Source organism: Hemitrygon akajei, chromosome 15 (assembly GCF_048418815.1).
Source record: "Hemitrygon akajei chromosome 15, sHemAka1.3, whole genome shotgun sequence".
NCBI classification, from domain to species: domain Eukaryota; kingdom Metazoa; phylum Chordata; class Chondrichthyes; order Myliobatiformes; family Dasyatidae; genus Hemitrygon; species Hemitrygon akajei.
The window spans coordinates 50,950,189-50,970,877 of NC_133138.1; positions in this window are offsets into that span (position 1 = coordinate 50,950,189).

Consider the following 20,689-nt stretch of genomic DNA (forward strand, 5'->3'; position numbering starts at 1 on the left):
GGTAGGGTGACAGGTATAAAGATTGTGCTCCAGACTGTAGCCAAAAATAGAGCTGAAATGCCTTCGTGGTCAACCTTCAATGCCAAGAAAGCTGCAATCAATAAACACTGTATAGGTAACCTTGGGCAGTTCATTGGTCAGGGAATTTGGCTGTGCCAAATCTAACAGCTTATGTTCTTAGTATGCAGTTCCAAGGTTGACAGTGGGGGCCAGAAGGAATTGGATGTCCTTTTATGAGGTCAAGAGAGACATTCATAGTCTTATGGACTCCACAAGAATTTTAAACTATTTACAGAGCAGCCTGCAGTAATCATTTTAGGACTAGTGATCAGGCCTCTTCACACTGGGAATGTGAATGTGTGGTTGATATCCAATCCATGATAATTCTTTCGGAGTTCTGCAACTGAAGTAAAAGTCCAATTTAAATAATGAAAGGTCACCCCTAACTGTTTCAGGTGAGAGCACTAGCAGCTATTTTGAAGTCTGTTCAAGATCTGAGTCAAATGAGCCTCAGGGAGCCAAAACAAATAGTTCCCATTAGTTCAAAAAACAATTAGTTTATCTATTTAGCATTGTAAAAATACTGATAGATATCAAAAATCGCATTGAGGGATGTTTAGTTAATAATATGCGAAGAACATTCCACAAAGAGGAAGATTTGTAGCTAATGTGTTTTAAATATCATTATACTTGCTGCAAAATCAGATTTACTGACAATTTAAATTATAAGTGACTAAAAATTCAGTTTTACAACAAACAAAAAATACCCTTTCTAGAAGCTTGTTAGAATTTCACTGGTCTGTTGCTAATAGTGGTGTGTTAAAGCTTGCCCTCTGTGCCCTTGAGTGACATTTAATAATGAAGTGAACAATGGGTCAGTCAGCAGTAGAAAGGCAATTTAAATGCTTTCACTGAAGATAGTACCACTCAAATTTAATCTTCTGCCCCTTTGTAATACAAAGAGAAAGGAACTGTTGTGTGTGGTATAAGTGGTCTAGATGATGTCTGAAAGTTTGGCTGACAACTATGATCATTAAGTCTCTTTGAAGCTAAGCAGTCAAGCACTATAAGAATTAAAATATATGAAAAAGATTCATTGATCCCCAAAGAGGAAAAAAATAGTAACACCATGTGACATAATTCCAAAGACGGCCTTTCAGGTCATGCCCAGCTCTGCACGCCTGCCACATCATTAACTTGACTCATGGCAAAAGGCTGCCGGCAGGCAGCTTCACACAAAGCTTTAATGATTTCCCTATAAATGCTGCATTAGCTGAGGAGAACTGACATGCATGTTCTCGCCACGCTGAGTTGCTGAGAAGGAACCCTCCATCTCCCAAAGCACAAAGTTATTTTGATCCCTGAAAATTCAGTGTATCCAACTAAAAACCTTGTAAATTGCAAATGTGCCTGTGATTCATTGGAACAGAATTAGAACAGTTTACAGGTAAAACATATTTTAGAGATTTCTGATCTTAATTACCTAGTAGAAGTTGTATGAAACATATTCCATGATCTGTAACAAAAATTGCTGGGAATAACTGTTTTATTTATAGACTCTGGTGTCCATGGCAACCTAGTTTAAGTGGAGAGGTCATGGGGTGAGCTGGGCCTCGATTTCACACTGCTCATGAGGGAGTTTGGTCACACTGCAGTCTGCAGATTTTCAAGCCAGGTGGTTATTTGATCCTGTGAGCAGTGTTGACCCAAGAAGACGTGGCTTTTCTGCATTATTCGGAGAAAAATGCATGTGAAGTAGAACTTAAAATGTATTAATTTAGATTTCAATTAGCTAATACTTCTTGATATCACCGGTGTAATCAACCCTGGCCAATTTGGAAAGAAACTTACAAATACAAAATACGCAAGTTTTAAGTCGGTACTTATAATGATTAAAGTCAACATTTTAATGCTGATAACTTGTGCATTGGTAGAGCAGAGTCGACCGAAAGGAAGGTGCCAAATACAAGGACATTGTGCAAGTGAAGTCATGGGGGAAAGCAAGGTGTGTGCATTGTGACTAACAATGATAATGGAGCTTTAACTCTTTCCAGCCAAGTAGTTCTGCTTTCTTTGATCTCAGTGTTGAAGAAATTGATATATGCTGCACTGATTTTCTGACTGCAATAAAACACAGAGCTCAGTAATTTAACAGTGCATAAGTTGATGCCCATTTGTTTTAGGTACTGATTCAATTGTTAATTTTTAAGTAATTTTTCTTTGTATCTTCAGTGACACCTTTAGCCTTAAATGTCTACTGCTGGACATACTTTCAAAATTCATAGTTAATTAGCAGTGCAAAGTTTGGTCTTTTACCAATCAGTATTCTTCAGTAGACCCTATGATACCAATAAAAAGCAAGTAATGAAAAGAATTGTGTTATAAAACACCTCTGCTTAAGGCAGCAGAAAACTAGTTAAGCTATTAACAATGGGCAATCTTTCCTGTTTTCTATGTAATAATTTTCTTTAAAACCTTTATACAATAAATAGGTGCTGTATTTTCTAAAATCATCTTGATAACAATTAGAACAAAAGAACGTAAGGAAATTGGAGCAGGGGTAGCCCTTTGGTGCTGCTCTGATATTCACTATACTATCATGGCTGCTCTGCCCCAATCCTTATCTCCTCTTTTGTGCCAGTTTCCCATAACCTCTAATTCCATGAACTTCCAAACAAGCATTTACATCTTCATTAAGTACATCCAGTTATCTAACCCCCCCCCCCATAATCTTATAAGAATTGCTAGCAAAGTTTAAAACTCAACACAATGAAAATGAAGGTTTGTACACAATGTTATTCCCCAAGTATCTGATTTATATATTTATCTAAATGGTTCTGACTATAGGGCTGTTCAGGATCTTCAAGGAGTGGTGCCTCAGAAAGGCAGCATCCATTATTGAGGGCCCCCATCTCCTAGGGCATGCCCTCTTACTGTTACCTTCATGAAGGAAGTGCAGAAGTGACTCAGGAACAGCTTCTTCCCCTCTGCCATACAATTCCTAAATGGACATTGAACCCATGAACACCACCTCACTTTTTTCCCTATTATTTCTGTTTTTGCACTATTTTTAATCTAACTATTTAATACATACATGTACTTATTCTAACCGGTTTACTTCTTTTTCTTCTATATTATCATGTATTGCATTATACTGCTGCCACTAAGTTAACAAATTTCATGACACATGCCGGTGATAGTAAACCTGATTCTGATTATCGAGTTAGTCGTGTGAAGGTGAAGGCTATACGGCCTATTGGCCTCTTACTGTATTTATGTAAGAGCAATCCAGCTAATCTCATTCCACGGCCATTTCTCTCTTTCTCTACACCCTCAGAATATTTTGTTTTATCTTTCAGATATTTATGTCCTATATTGTGTTTCAACTCTGGACATGTCTCAAATTTCAACTAAAACCTCAAAGTGGAAATAATAACCACAGACCACTGAGCTGATTGGAAGAGCAGTTCTGCATGAGAAGCAGGGTCACTGGATGAAACTGGGTTGGCTCCCATTTCTACCCTTTCATCATTTTATTCAATATCGTAGAGTCAGCATTAGGCCAACATTTACACTCCCACGTGTCTATGCACCGTAAAGATGTCTAGGCCTTTATCTGACAGATGTCTATGTGGTACTCCCTCAGAATTTCACTGAAGTGCTACCTTAATATGTGCACTTGAATCTCTGGAGTGCCTCTTGAATCAGCAACCTTCTGATATGGAAGTAAGACTGTACTTCTCACTGAATTATCTTGCAGGTAATGAATTAACCCCACTCACAGTGTTCACCAGCTCAGGAACATGTAGGAGTATGTTAGCCAGACGCTGACTCTTTGAAATTGAATACAGTAATATACTTAAAAGGGAAAATTGTATATTTTGCTACCTAATTGCTTTTGCCAGGATCTTAATGCTGTGTTTTTATTTAATTTAGAGCCTGTACTAACAATGAATTAATGAATGGTTGCTCTCATAAACATTCTGTGTGATGTGCCATTGATTCTGATCATACAAGGACAACACTGTCGCAGAGCAGACACAGCGTTGATGATGCAGAGTAAAGCTCCCTTCCCACTGGCCCCCTGAACATTCCTGTAGTCAATGATCAGTGCCATCGTACACTATGGGGGAAGGGACAACTGGCGGGCAGAGTGCACAAGGCTGCAGTGTTCAACATCATGATCAGTGTACGCTCAGTCAACACTGTATCTGGTATCTCCTATACCTGATAAAGTGACCACTGACTGCATATTCGTGGTCTTCTGCTATTGTAGCCCATCCACTTCAACGTTTGATCTGCTGTGCAATCAGACATGATCTGAACATCATCGCTTTACATGTGTTATAATTAAATTACTGACACCTTCCGGACAGCTTGAACCGGTCTGGCCATTCTCCTTTGACCTCATTCATTAACAAGGCATTTTTGCCCACAGAACTGGGTATTGTTTTGTTTTTCACACCATTCTCAGTAAACTCTAGAGAGAGTTGTGTGCAAAAACGCCAGGAGGTCAGCAGTTCTGAGATATTCAAGCCACCCCATCTGGCACCAACAATCATTCCATGGTCAAAGTCACTTAGGTCACCTTTCTTTCCCATTCTGATGTTTGGTCTGAACAACAACTGAACCTCTTGGCCATGTTGGCATGCTTTTATGCATTGAGTTGCTGCCGTACGATTGGCTGATTAGATATTTGCATTAACGAGCAGGTGTATAGGTGTACCTGTTAAATTGACCACTGAGTGTAGGTGCCATTCCATTGTGTATCTCAGTGAATGCTGATGATTTGCAGTTGGCCTGTCTCTCTTGCTGCTGTGATGTACGAAGTCAGAGAATGAGGTGTAGATTGTGCAGTAACATGGGGGAACGTGTTAAAATGGTCTTCATGTTGAGGGGCAGGGGGAAAAGCAGAAGACAAAACTGTTCAAATGAGGCAACCAAAAATGTAATATGTATTTTGTTAGTTTGCTCATCTGACATTTCTCCATTTAGGAGTTCTGGTTAGGTACTATTAGCTGGTCAGAACAGATCATTCAAAAATTAAGTAAGAATTCTGTGAAGAAAAACAATGTGCAATATTTGCTTTGGTGAATCAGGATTAGTGGTGAAAACCCATAGGCCCAATGGGAAAGTAGTAAGTGTGCAGAAGAATGTAGTATCATGTAGAAATATTGGGTATATAGTTACCCTCCCAAGCTACACAACTAATTCAGTATCATACCTTATCTTGTTTTCACAATGTAACAGAAGGAATCCAAGAAATAATTTTAATCCCAACCTCACTCTCCTTATTTTCAATTCTGATGAAGTTTTCGATCCAAAACATCGACTAACCATTTTCCTTCACACACGCTGCCTGACCTGCTGAGTTCCCCAGAGTTCGTGTGTTGCTGCTACAAACTTCCAGCATCTGCAGTCTTCCTCGTGTCTCCTTATTTTCCTACAGTCAATAACCTGTTTCCTCTCATGTGTTTATTAAACACACATTAATTTACAATGCCAATTAACCAATCAGCCTTCAGGATGTGGGGGGAAACTAGAGCACCCAGAGAAAATCAATATGGTCGCAGAGAAAACAGGTCAACTTCACAAAGAGAATTCACCTGAAGCAATGAGGAAACATCAATAACCATTGCATCATTGTGCCATTCTTCAGTTGAAAAATTGAGATCCTAGTGAGCAGATACAGTATGTCAGTCAGGGTCATGTATGTTTTCGTCCTTTTCGACCCAGTGCCGAAAACTGATTTTGAATTCCATAGTTAATGGTGTAGAAACAAATCCTGAGGCACTTCAGTTTATTGCAGTCATCTTTGTCACATTGCGAAGTCTACTCCTTTTTCTTCTTCCTTTTCTTTTACACTCCCCCAGCCATCATTTCTTTGTTTCATCTACATTTTTGTTCATTTTACATCTCACCAAAATGAAATCAAATTAAAATCTGAAGCAGAAAGGAAGCAATGTTTTGAGAGCATTTTCTGCATTTGAATGTCTGGCAATTGAGCAGCGTTTTATAATATTTAATAGGTAATAAAATAAGCATTTGAAGAAACAAAGTAAATCATTTGGGAAAAGATTGGGAGCTTGCACTGAAGAACAATAGATAAAATCAAATTAAACTACCTCAACTAAATCTCCATTTCAAACATGACACTTATGCATCAGCCATTGACAATGTCAGGAACACGGTAAAGCCCAGTTAATATAATTTGTGGCTAAGAGTATGGAAGTGAAAATAAAAATCACTATTGGAAGTGATAATAAAAAGTTCCAAGAAAGTATAGTTATCAGATTCAACTCACCAGACATTAAGTTCTGATGCTATCGTTCTGGATACAATGATGAGTGGAGATGTTTGAGTGGGTAAATATATGTAAAAACCTATCGGTTTCTTAAATATATTTAATGAGGAAGCCTCAACTGCTTCCCTGGGCAGAGAATTCTACAGATTCACCATTCTCTGGGAAAAACAGATTCTCCTCATCTCCGTTCTAAATATTCTCCCCTGAATCTTGAGGCATTGTCCCCTAATTCTATGTCTCAACTACTAATGGAAACAACTTTCCTACTTCTATCTTATCTATCCCTTTCAGAATTGTGTATGTTTCTATAAGATCCCCTCTCATTCTTCTGAACTTCAGAGAGTGTACAGTCCTAGGCGCTCAATTTCTCCTCATAGGTTAACCCCTTCATCTCTGGAATCAACCTTGTGAACCTCCTTTGCACTGCCTCCAAAGTCAGTATATCCTTCCTCAAGTATGGAGACCAAAACTGGACACAGTACTCCAGGTGCAGCCTCACCAGTACCCTGTATAGTTGCAGCATGACCTCCCTGCTCTTCAATTCAATCCCTCTAACAATGAAGGCCAGCATTCCATTTGCGTTCTTAATAACCTGTTGTACCTGCAAGCCATCTTGTTGCGATTTTTGTTGGAGAAGTCATTAGAGTCAACAAAATGACTGAGTATTGAAGGTAGTTGCTGGATGATAGCTGGAGACCAATCATACACTTCAGATTTAGACTGATTTCAAGGTTTAGGCCAAAACCTCTATATAGCTGGTGAGTGAAAATGCTGGGAAGATGAAAATTTTGCTCCCTCAGTTTCTAAAAAATTAGAGAACTAGATGTTGGTTGGAAAGGATGAATTGCTGCTGGAATTTTGTACTCCTGGGTTAAGTGTCTTTTCCTTCCATATCCCATGTGGTATAACATTTCTAGTTCCTGATGACCAAGTTCTTCATGCAGAAATAGATTTTCACATATCCTAGGCCATTTTGACAATCAGGTCAATCAGTGACCATTATGAAACTTGTATATGCATGCCTGGGCACAAGAAATAGCAGTGGCAGTACACCATTCCATCCAATGTGCCACCTCTGCCATTCAGCAAGATTGTGCCTGATCCACTTACTCAACACTGTATTCTGGCCTACATCCTATATTCCTTGAATGTTCTAATACACAGAAATCTGTTAATAATGGTTTTGAGAACAATCGGCAACTAGGCATCCAGTCCTCTATTGCAGAAAGTTGTAAGGATTCATTCCGCTCAGTGAAGAATTTTCTCTTCAGTACAGCCCTACCCTTTAATTTAAGATTCTGTCTTCGAGTTGTAGATTCTTCATTCAGAGAAAACACATTACCTGCATCTATCTTAAAAATGTTCAGGAGGTCTTCCCACATTCTTCTAAGTTCTAATGATTGAGCTCTAATTGCTCAATGTTTCCCCATGTGACATATCTGCTACCCCAGGAACCAGAATGGTAAAACTTCATAGCCCTGTTAGGTAAGGAGACCAAAATTATACAAAATACTCCAATGTGATCTAACCTATATAACTGTGGTCACACATTTTTACTCTTGTACTCATATCCTCAAGCAGTAAAAATTAAGGCATGTGTTACATTTTCCTAGCATCGGATTTCAACTAATGACTTCATCCAATGTGCAGTGCCCATTTCTGCATTTGCTAACAGAAGTCAGCTGTTAAATGTGTACCAACGCCCTCTGTTTATAATTACCAAAAAACAAGGAACAATCCAGCAGTATGTTAGCATGGAGACTTGACCTAAAGGGTCCCACTGCTCCATTGATGTATTCCTCTCAGCACCTGTCAGCCTCAATTTTTATTGATCGGAATATTTCTAAACAGCATTGCTGGGTTCCCCATAGCTTAACGTATGAGCTTGACACTTCGCAGCTACGCGCAGTTTCTCTGCCTGTGTGATGAGCCCATACCTCTCAGTGGAGTGGGTCCACTTGTGACACTGAATTTGATTTGTGTTGAGTTCATGGAAGTGGTGGAGGGTAGTGGGGCAATGGTGACAAGACACTCTAAAAACACTGCTCCTCCTCCTCACCACCAAATCTTTCCTCTAATACGTGGTGGCCTCCCAGCAGCTGTTCTGTGGCTGCCATGGCAAGAGGTTCTTTTAGTCTCCCACGCCTCTTAGCAGCAATGACGTGGCAGCTATGAGCTCTGCAGGCAGCTGCCATCGGGAACCACACAGATGAAGCTTTTTTTAATGAGAGTATCAGGATGGAAAACATTCTGTCTTTTAATTTCCATCTTCCCCTGTTTATTGTAGGTCACTCAATCACACACAGGTGGTTCACACAGCACCTTCTTAGCCAAATAAAAGATAGTAAACTCCAAGGTTTTGCAACTCCATTGACAATTAGCTAATTTGTCACTTCTCTCAATATGATTCTGCAAATATACTCAATCTATACAATTGATTTTTAAATGTAAGTTATAAGGCTGAATATTTTTCTGAAGTAATCTGATTTTAGTCTTGTTCTGAGACTCTGTAAAAATACTGTTATTTTTAAAAATAATAGACATTTTTAAAAATGAACACAAAATGCTGGAAGAACTGATGGAGGGTCTCGGCCCAAAAAGTTGACTGTTTATTCCTTTCCATAGATGCTGTCTGACCTGCCAAGTTCCTACAGCATTTTGTTTGTTGTTTTGGATTTCCAGCATTTGCAGAATCTCTTGTGCCAAGAAAATTTAAAATATATATTTCTACTGGATTTACTAAATTTGGGTGTTTTATTTCTAATAGTCCTTTGTACCAAGAATGTAATGAATCACTCATTACAAGCAACTAAAAACACAAGCACCTTATTCAATTCTGTCTAGCTGTACCTCACATACACTTACATTGTAGGTACACCGAACACACTTGTCAGAACTACATTGGAAAGCCTACTAAAGAATGCCACTTGGTCTTTACGTTTCTCCTCCTCACAATGTCCTACATCATGTTGGTTCCATATAAGTTCCACAGAGTTCAGGTACTTCATTCAATTCTTGATTGTGTTCCTATTCGACCTTACATAAGTACTTTTCAGCCAAAGCTTCTGGTTAGCATTCCTCTGCTTTAAATCAAATCTGCCCAGTATATATACATTAGTTCTTATGCCGAATCCAAATGCAGAACAGGAAAGTTAGCACTACAGAGAGAAAAAAGGTGCAAAATGTTAAGTTGTGCTTCTCTGTGCTTAATGCAGAAATTGAAGACTGTCCAATGTATCACCTGCACATCTCACTCCACCATTGGCAGTATCTACAAGAGGCACTATATCAGGAAATCAGCATCTATCATCAAAAATCCCCATTATCTGATCCATGCCATCTTTTCACGGCTACCATCAAGCAGAAAGTTCAGAACCTTGAAGTCCCACATCACCAGGTTCAAGAATAGCTACTTTCATTCAACCATTTGTTTTTGAACCAACTGGCAAAACACTTGTCACTACAATCCAGCAAATCTATGAAAACTATTACCACATTGCGCCAAAATGTACTTTGATTTTTTTATCTACTTGCATTTCCTTGTAAAATTTGTGTATAATTTATGTTTAATTTATTTATTTTCTTGTGAATTTTGCTTATCTGAAGCTGTGTGCCTGTGACGCTGCCAGAAGTATATTTTTCAATGCACTTGTACATATAGCAATAAGCTTGACTTTGAATATGTATATTTGTGTCCCTTAACTTTAACTTCTTAATCATCCCTTAATTTTATCATTCATTTATTGGTGCCAATGTTTTCAGTTGCCTAGATCCAAGTTCTAGATTTCACTCACTAAACTACTCACCCCTCTATCACTCTTTTCTCAGCCTATACGCTCCATAAAACCTTGACATATTCATAAGTACCATCTCGGATCGCAAGACCCTGCAGCGGATAGTGAGGTCAGCTGAGAAGATCATCGGGGTCTCTCTTCCCACCGTCACGGCCATTTACACTACCCGCTGCATCTGCAAAGGAAACAGCATTATAAAGAATCCGACGCACCCCTCATACAATCTCTCCTCCCTCCTGCCATATGGGAAAAGGCTCTGAAGCATTCGGGCTCTCACGACCAGACTACGTAACAGTTTCTTCCCCCAAGCTATCAGACTCCTCAATACCCAGAGCCTGGACTGACACCTTACTGCCCTATTGTCCTGTTTATTATTTATTGTAATGCCTGCACTGTTTTTGTGCACTTTACGCAGTCCTGGGTAGGTCTGTAGTCTAGTGTAGTTTTCTCTGTGTTGTTTTTTTTTTACATAGTTCAGTCTACTTTTTGTACTGTGTCATGTAACACAATGGTCCTGAAAAACGTTGTCTCATTTTTACTATGTACCGTACCAGCAGTTATGGACGAAATGACAATAAAAGTGACTTGACTTGACTTGAAGTGTCCGTGTAAAGACTCAGTTGGTAATACTTCTGTAAAGCATAATTGAATGTTTATCCCCATTAGAAATACGAGATGTTAAGAAAAGTCTTTATCAATCCTGTTTTTTATATATTTATATTCCTGTTCATTCTGTGTTCGTGACCACTGGAGCTTTGACAACTTTGTTTAGAAGTGACCAGCATTATTGTTTTCAACACAGCACTAGAATAGAAACCTGCCAAGAAGTCAGTAACTTACCTTCAATCCTCAAGATAGCACCAACCCTCACTATTCCCTCTGACTGTCACCTAGTGATACCCTTTCTTCATTATCGAATCAACTTAGCCAAGGTTCCAGTTCTCTGTTTAAATGCTTCCAGTCCCAATCTCCCCATCTACATATCATAGCCAGTGTCCTAAAGCCATTCTCTTATTGTCTAACCTTCAATATCTGTCCCTTGATTTTCCCTCCCCATTCCAAGCCCTGATGCACCTATACCCACTCCAGTCACATCACAAGCCAAATGTGGCTAATGGCAGCTGGAACCTTGAACATGGCTTCTCAAGGAAGTACGTGCAAAATATTTTCAATGGGCCTAATTAAGGTTTGCAGCTGGGAACCCTCAACCAACTTGACTTCTGTCACCCTGCTGCAGTGAAATCTACCACACTGATACATTACATGAGAAATTCTAGGCTCTGCATATCTATAGCTCAATCCAAGCAATGAAATCATGAGTAAAAAGTTAAGGAAAAGCAGCTCATAAGACTAAATCCATCCAAATAAATTAAGAAATTCCACAGGCAATAGATTATGGGATTGTTAATCTGGAAATTAAGAGATTGCACCGAGGATGGGGCTATCAGAACATCCAGTAGTTCAGCAGATCCAAATCTTATCAGTTAAGCATCATCTCAGTAAATGACGCCTCATGTATATTTACTTATTATGTATTAAAAATGCATTTTAAAATAATTTCCTCCTCACAGGCTACCTTCAGGAATGATATAGAATTGTATACCAGAATTCTCTGATCTTCACTGAAACAGTGTATAAGATTGTTTCCATAAATTGGCAGGTAAGATCTCACTTTAACATCTCTTCCAAAAGACCACTCTTTGAATGCTGTAGAGAGATGTCAATCTAGATTAGGTGTTCATGTTTCTGGAATTAACCCATAACCTCTTAAGACAGAAGCAAAAGAGTTACCACTGAATCAAGACTGACACCTGAGAATTGACAGACAATTCATGCATGGAGGCGTCATAGCTGAGCCTAATCCTTCAATCCTCACATAAGTGCACATTCCAGTAGGGCATACTTGGTCACATTCAGGAGCAAGACTGCGAGAACTGAATATAGAGCCGTTGCAGTTAATTATAGTGCTTCTACATCATCCATCAGAGGTCGGCTAATTCACCACAGACACAGGAGATCTAATCTCTGAACTCAGTTATCCTTAGGAGAATCTCACTAAGTCATATGATGAGAACTCCGATATAAAAAAGAAATGTCTGCACATTAATTTCTTGTTTCATAAAGAAAGGTTTTATAATCTATAGTCTGATAAAATATTATTATAGATTTCAGTAGGATGGAATTTTGCTTATGGTAAAATTATCGGTTTCTATATTTCAAGAAAAAATTTTAGGCGCTTATCTTGACACTAGAATGGAGTGGTGTCACAGCAACAACCTTGCACTCAATGTCAGTAAGACGAAAGAGCTGATTGTGGACTTCAGGAGGGGTAAAATGAAGGAACACATACCAATCCTCATAGAGGGATCAGAAGTGGAGAGAGTGAGCAGTTTCAAATTCCTGGGTGTCAAGATCTCTGAGGACCTAACCTGGTCCCAACATATCGATGCAACTACAAAGAAGGCAAAACAGCAACTCTTCATTATGAGACTGAAGAGATTTGATATGTCAACAAAAACACACCAAAACTTTTATAGATGTACCATGGAGAGCATTCTGACAGGCTACATCACTGTCTGGAATGGGGAGAGGGCTACTGTACAGGCCCAAAAGAAGCTGCAGAGGGTTGTAAATTTAGTTGGCTCCACCTTGGGTACTAGCCTACAAGGTACACAGGGCATCTTCAAGGAGTGGTGTCTCAGAAAGGCAGCATCCATTATTAAGGATCTCCATCACCTTTTCTCACTGTTACCATCAGGTAGGAGGTACAGAAGCCTGAAGTCACACACTCAGTGATTCAGGAACAGCTTCCTCCCCTGTGCCATCCGATTCCTAAATGGACATTGAACCCATGAATACTACCTCAGTTTTTTAAGATAAATTATTTCTGTGATCTTCACTGTGGGCTCCTAATACATGGCATCCACCATTGCTTCATTGGCCTAAAGCTAATCGCCACAGACAGACAGGAACCTCAGTATTACAGAGGTCCAATATTGCCACTGGAACATGTTACAGTATTGACTACTGATTGCTTTTGTGAATATTGGCATAAATCAGGATCATGGTCAGAAGAGTCAATCTGTTACTTTTAAGACAACTGCTCAAGTACTCCTCATTCTACTAAACAAGAAATTCAAACTGGCAAATTGAAATTACTAGCGAAGAAAAAACAGGCTACATGAGGAAAAGTTTGCAGACTGCTGTTATCTGAAAAGCTGTGCCTGAAAGATGAATGAAAAGAGGCTCAGTAACACCCTCCAAAAACAATTTATGTAAATACTTGAAGTAGAAGTACTTGCATAACTCTGGGAACAAAGTGGGAAGTGGAACTAATCGAACAGCTCTTCGAAGAGCTATGACACAGGCACAATGAGTGGATTGGCCACCTTCTGTGTTTTTATAAAATATCTTGAGGCATTAACTGAATGTATTGTGTTTTATGATACTCTGTTACTTTAATGTTATATTGAGTTATATTGGGCGGGCTCGTGCTTGATTCACCATCGCCAATACATAAACTTTTTGTGACCCTGGGTATCTAATCAAGCTGGAGGTCTGGCTGCCTTAGCTGTCTCATGAAGCTGACTGGTCAGCGCGGAGAGACTGGTCTCAAGTCATAGAGCCTGAAACCTTTCTCTTCGACCTCCCTCATGGCCTTTTGACATCCTGTGCTCTCAAAGAGTCTCCAATAATCAGAGACTTGGAAGATCAATTGAAAAAGATTAAAATTATCTAAGAAATTAAAAATCATAGGTACATTTAAATGGTGTAAATTAACTAAAACAATAATATGAATTCTAATTAATGAAGCACACTTAACATTTCCATCTGGGATGGTGACCCCCATTTAAATGAAAAGGGAAAGACTAAATGCGCAGCTGTTGGGGCAAGGGGTAGGGGTGAGTGGGAGGGTGTCCAGAGGTCCCTCAGCTCAAGATGCTTGTACACCACCTTGGACTCAGTGTTATGCCCATAGGTGTACCATGAAGTCAGATGCTTGGTTGGGCAAGTCAGTAATGTGATGACAAGGAGTAATTTGACAGTATTTCTCTTGCAAACCATTGAAAACAGGTGAGAAAAAAATAAATATATTAAATATCTTTCAAAGAATACTGCCAATAATAAATTCAAAGTTAATATAACTTGTAATTTAGAATCAATATTCATGTCAGGTTAGCTTGACTTGGGAGTCAATGACTCAAAAATTGTGAATAGAGTTAGTAAAGACGGCCAGCTAGAATAATATAATTGCCTGAAAACGTAACTCTCTAATAATCAAACTCAAACTGGTGAGATGAGGAAATTCAACAATGGAATTTAGGAATAGGAGTAGGCTATTTAACCTTTTGAACCTGTTTCAGCATTCAATGAGATCCTGTCAGATCTGCGTTCTAACTCCATTACCCCATATTCCTTAATATCTTTGGCTAACAGATGCTTATTAATCTTAGGTTAAAATTAATGATTGCCCAAACATAAATTGTTCTTTAAGGAAGAAATGTTTCCTTCTTTGTATGGAGACGTTCTTCCAAACTTCTGCTCTGTATTTTCAGATGAAATCTCATGTCATTTATTCTCCAATTAGTTGATATCATTTCCCACCAGTGGCTTTTCTGACAGACTCTAAATCATGGTCTCTTTGGGGGGGTTTTGCCATTGCTTACACTGTGGGTGGTGGGAAGCTGACGCAGGTGGGGGGGTGCTTGATGCTTGCTACTGCTTGTGTGTGGGGAGGGGAGAGGAGCTTTAGGGTTCTAAGATTTTTCTGTCATTCATTCTTCGGGGTTCTTCATCTGTTTCATGGATGTCTGTGAAGAGTAAGCATTTCAGGTTGTATACTGTATACATTCTCTGATATTAAATGGAACCATTTCACCATCTAATATAATTGCACTTAATAGCATGGAAACTAATCAGATTACTCTTTGACCATTACAACTCAAACGAGTATAAACCTAGTTTATTTAATCCCTTCTAAATTTAAGTTTTATCTTGGGTATCACTTTCATTGATAATGCCATGAAAATTCCCAAAGCTGCAAAAAAGTGGCACTTTGTTAATTTTAAATACAAGAAATTCTGCAAAAGCAACACACACAAAATGCTGGAGGAACTCAGCAAGTCAGGCAACATCTATGGAAATGAATAAACAGTCAACGTTTCAGGCGGAGACACTTCGTCAGGACTGGAAAGGAAGGGGGAAGACGCTAGAGTAAAAAAAGGTGGGGGCAGGGAAAGGAGGATAGCTAGACGGTGACAGGTGAAGCCAGGTGGGTAGGAAAAGTAAAGGGCTGGAGAGAAAGGAATATGATAAGAGAGAAGAGTGGACTGTAGGAAAAACGGAAGGAGGAGAGTACCCAGGGGTAGGTGATAGGCAGGTGGAAGAGGTAAGAGCCAGAGTGGGGAATAGAAGAAGAGGGGAGGGGGAGGGAATTTTTTTTTTACCTGAAGTAGAAATTGATATTCATGTCTCAAGCTGGAGGCTAGCCAGGTGGAATAAAAGGTGTTGCTCCTCCACACTGAGGGTGGCCATGAACCGACATGTCAGAACAGCAATGGGAATCAGAATTAAAATGTTAATTTTATTTTTCCCAATGGTCTAATATTTCAAGCTTTCCTTATTAATGCTGTACAAATGTAAAAATCCACCACCCTCCATCAAATCAAGTCACAAAAGCAATATTTCCAAGCAAATAAACACTGTGACTGCCACAGTGCAACTAGGCTCAATATGGCATCCAGTAGCCTTGTTTCCATGGAAACGTAGCAGATGTTAGGTGTTGTAGGTGAAGCAAAGGCTACTCGTGTTGCTCAGGGGAAGTGGCAGCAACAGATAGACTGCTTGTATTAACTCGCCCATGAAAACACAGCTGAAGTCATTCAGTATTGGTGTGGAATTCTTGGCCAGCATCATTGTATAAGTATTACACATAATCATGGTGAGCTATACAATATACCTGTTATTCCACATTAGGTATAAAAAGTGCAGTGCTTAATAGGAAGCATACCTACATATCATTTCAATATATTGTAGGAATTTTCTGTCTTTTTTAATTGATTAAAGCATCCCCAAATTTAACTAAGTTTGAAAGACCCTGGGAATGAATGCAGGGATAACGTTGTGTGATTAACCTGTGGCCATTATTATCAAGGGAAGCAGAATACCAATTTAATGCTGCCTGTTCACTGTAATAATAGATTTTTTGACATTTGAATCTAGGGATAAGGGGATAAGAATAAGAAAGTGATGTTGAGGTAAAAGATTAGCCTTAAACCTACTGAGTGGTGGGGTGGTTGCAAAGAGCAGAATGGCCATAACCTGCTTATGTTTCCCATGTTCTTATTAACATTGTTTTATCAACCAGATAGCATAAATTTCATCATGGATTAGCCAGACATATCAATATGGGATAAGACTTTAATTTGCCAGCATTGCTTAAACCTAGCCTGCACAATTATATGCAGCTAATTATATGGATGTGCTTTGTGCCAGGAACTGGTGCTGATGGCTGTCCCATTGGTCATTCTGACCCAGTAAAGAAAGAAAAAATAGTATATCATTGATGATGCATGGAGTAAAGATGTGAATTGGACAAGTTCCTGTGGCTGCAGGAGACCAGGAGGTGCTCCAGTGGATGCTCAGGCTGCTTTGGGAGCAGAGAGCCATTGAAGTCAATGTCAGGAGTCAAGTCCTGAGAACCTAATATAGAACATAGAACAGTGAGGGCTCCTCACTCCAGGATGTTTTTCTGACTTTATACTGTAACCACTCCAAGTTCAGTCTAACGCATCCCACCCACATAGCACTCCACTTTGGTTTTGTCAATGTGCCTGTCTAAGAGTACCTTAAATGTCCCTAATGTATTTGGCTTTGGCAACAGCACCCACCAATCTCTGTAATAAAAAACTACCTCAGACATCCCCCTATACTTTCCTCCAATTACCTTAAAATTATGCCCTATTGTATTAGCCATTTCTTCCCTGGGAAAAGGTGCAGGTCTCCACTCTATCTATGCCTCTTATCACCTTATACACCTCTATGAAGTCACCTCTTATCCTCCACTCCAAAGAGAAAAGTCCTATCTTACACAACTTTTCCTCATAAGACATGCACTCCAATGCAGGCAGAACCATGGTAAATCTCCTCTTCACCCTCTCTAAAGCTTTCACATCCTTCCTGTAATGAGCTGACCAGATCTGAACACAATAGAGTCTAACCAGAGTTTTATAGAGTTGCAACATTACCTCACAGCTTTGAATTCAATCCCCCAACTAATTAAGGCCAACACACTATATCAACCACCCTATCAATCTGCACAGCAACATTGAGGAATCTGTGGATATGAACCCCAAGTTCTCCATCTTCCTCCACACCACTGAGTATCCTGTCATTAACCCTGTACTCTGCCTTAAACTTGAACCTTCTAAAGTGAATCACTTGACACTTCTCCAGACTGAACTCCATCTGCCACATTTCAGCCCAGCACTACATCCTATCAATGTCCCATCACAACCTTTTACACTATTCACAATACCACTGACCTTTGTGTCAGCGACAAACTTATAAATGAAACCTACCACCTCCTCACCCAAACCATTCATTAAAATCACATGGAGCAGGGGTCCCAGAACTTCACTGATCACCAACCTCCAATCAGAATACTCTTCATCTATTACCACCCCCTGCCTTCTGTTGGCAAGCCAATTCTGAATCCACATAGCCAAATTTCCCTGGATCTCATCCCTCCTGACTTTCTGATTAAACATACCATGGGAACTCTGTTGAACATCTTACTTGTATCTATACACACCACACCCTTTGCTCTACCTTCATCAATTTGTTTTATCACCTCCTTAAAGAATTCAATCAGGCCATGAGTCATGACCTGCCCATCACAAAGACATGCTGACTATCCCGCATCAGACTATGCTTCTTCAAATGATCGCAAATCCTCTGCTGCAAAAATTTCAAGAACTACATATAAGTGGTTAAAATCAAATATCATAACCCATCAGCTGCACCATTATCCTTCCAAACTTCTACTGCTTACTTACTAACAGTCCCCATCAATAGAAATTATACTCAACAGATTTATGTTCCAATGCACTCCCATGTACTTAGCACCTATATCCAAGAGCTTGCTCATGCTGCCAGCTATTTAACTGTGAAAGTCATTCCTCACAAATAGGTTGCTTAACACCTGCTTATGCATTTTGCTCTCTGTCAGATATAACTTGAATGCCATGTATTCACCCATAAGGCCAAGATGAAACCGACCGTGATTGGGAAGATCCTGACAATGAGGAGAAAAGTCATTCAAGCATGTAAGTAGCCAATGAAAGGAAGAAGATGGTAATGATAAAGATACACCATCACTCAATTTCATCCTCACAGCTTACGAACTAACATTGTGTAAAATTATTGAGAATTGAGAATCCTGCCGGGAAACATGTAGTAAATCTCAATACACGTGGTATTGGAGGAGATGAGAATCAATTTGGCACAGGGCTTTGCCCGCAACCTGAAGCCCATCATTTTTTAAGAAAGAAAATGTTTTCTAAATCTGTTAGCAAAATGGTGGACCAAGCAGAATGAAATTTTCCAGCATTTTCTGTTTTTATAATGAACTATCTGATGTCAATGTTGCGGCTTCCAATGCAGCATAACAGGCAGCAGCTGTCTGATTGCTGTATTGGAAGCACAGAATGCCATCGTGCAATTCATTTTGCTGCCAAACAAAACATTCCTTCTTCTTAAGCCCTTTACCCTTACCTTTTCCACCTATCCTCTTCCAGCTTATGACTTCATTTCCCCTCCCCCACCCACCTACCCAACACTTGGTCACACCTATCACCAGCCAGCTTGTACTCGTTCCACTCCTCCCCCATCTTCTTATTGTGGCCTCTGCCCTTTCCTTTCTAGTCCTGACGGACGGTCTCACCCTGAAACATGGACTGTTTATTTCCCTCCATAGAAACTACCTGACTTGCTGAGTCCCTCCAGCATTTTGTGATGGTTATTCAAGCCATGGCTGCTGGTTACCATGCACATGGGTGCTTGTAGGTCTCAAAACACACTAACAATTTGTCCTCCCATAAAATGAAAAACAGTCGTAAGTAAGTGGTTAAGGGTCTATGCAGCAGGAGGCTGCTCTCCTGCCATCTTTTCCATAGGATGTGTACTCAGTTCCTCGGTCTTGTTGCTCAACTGGTAAGTCTATCCAGACCTAGCTAAAATAATTCAGTCAAAACTTTAAGAACATATTGTCAGCACTCTTCTATCAGCCATGCTGGAGCCGCTAAGCGGTTACTTGGGAGGACTGGGGCGGGCACCTACTAAAAGCACTGCCCCAGGAAAGCAGTATCCATCATCAAGGACACCCACTATTCAGGCCATGTTCTCTTCTCGGTACTACCATCGGGCATGAGGTACAGGAGCCTTAGGTCTCACACCACTAGGCTCAGGAACAGTTATTACCCTACAACCATCAAGCTCCTGAGCCAGTGTGCATAACTTCACTCACCTCAACTCTGAACTGAACCCAAAATCTAGTGACAGACCCACTTTCAAGGACTCTACAAGCCATTTCCTCAGTATTTTTTTTTGTTTGGCACACTTTGTCTCCTTTTGCACTTAGGCTGTTTGTCAGACTTTGTTTATGTATAGTTTCAAAAAATTATATTGAATTTCACAGTGACATATACACGTGTACTTTGATAATAAAATTACGTTGACTTTGACTTTGAGAAGTACTTACTGTAGAAGATGCCAGAACATGCACAGGAGTAATTGCATGCAACATGGCATGGCTTCATTAAAGTTTGCTTGGGGTGCTTACTTTACCACAGCTTTTACTTCTGTCATATTGCTAAGCTGATGCTGTCATCGTTAATTATAGTAGGAAGTAAACAGTAGGATCGTGATAGCATTTACTTGTTCTCAGCTTGTCTGAATTTCTCACAGGCAACTCAAGCAGAGAGGCACAGTCCCAAGTTTCCACCACCTTTCCTTTTCCTGTGTTACCTCCCCTTGCTGATTCTCCTCCATATGTTTCTGAAATCCAGCTCCATTCCACACAACTGCTGTTGATAGTGACATCATGAAAAATGGAGACGACTGTTCCAGATGTCATGCTGCCAAACACTGCCACATTCCTAAGCCCAACCAATATTTAACACTGGCATACAATAAAAAAAAGAGTAATTTCAAGAATCCCATACACAAGGTTAGAATAACATGTGCCGACTGCAGTCATGCTGCAAGTCTTAAAGGAAAGATATTCATTGTTGGGAGGTATTCCACAATTGCATTGGAAAACATGGATACAGAGAGTCTGCAGCTGAACATTCAGGTTTCAGGAGGTCCTTCCTGATTTATTTGAAGCTGGAAGCTGCCAGGGAAACCTTTGCCAGACGTGATGTCACAAGGAGATGCAAAAGACTGCAGATGCTGTAAACTGGAAAGAAAGACAACAAGCTGCCAGAGGATGTATCGAGAGGCATAGGCAAGGATGGTAAGGACCCAAGTGCTGGAGTATCCAAGACTAGAATCAAGACACGATTTTGAGACTAAGATAAACAGGGTTCTT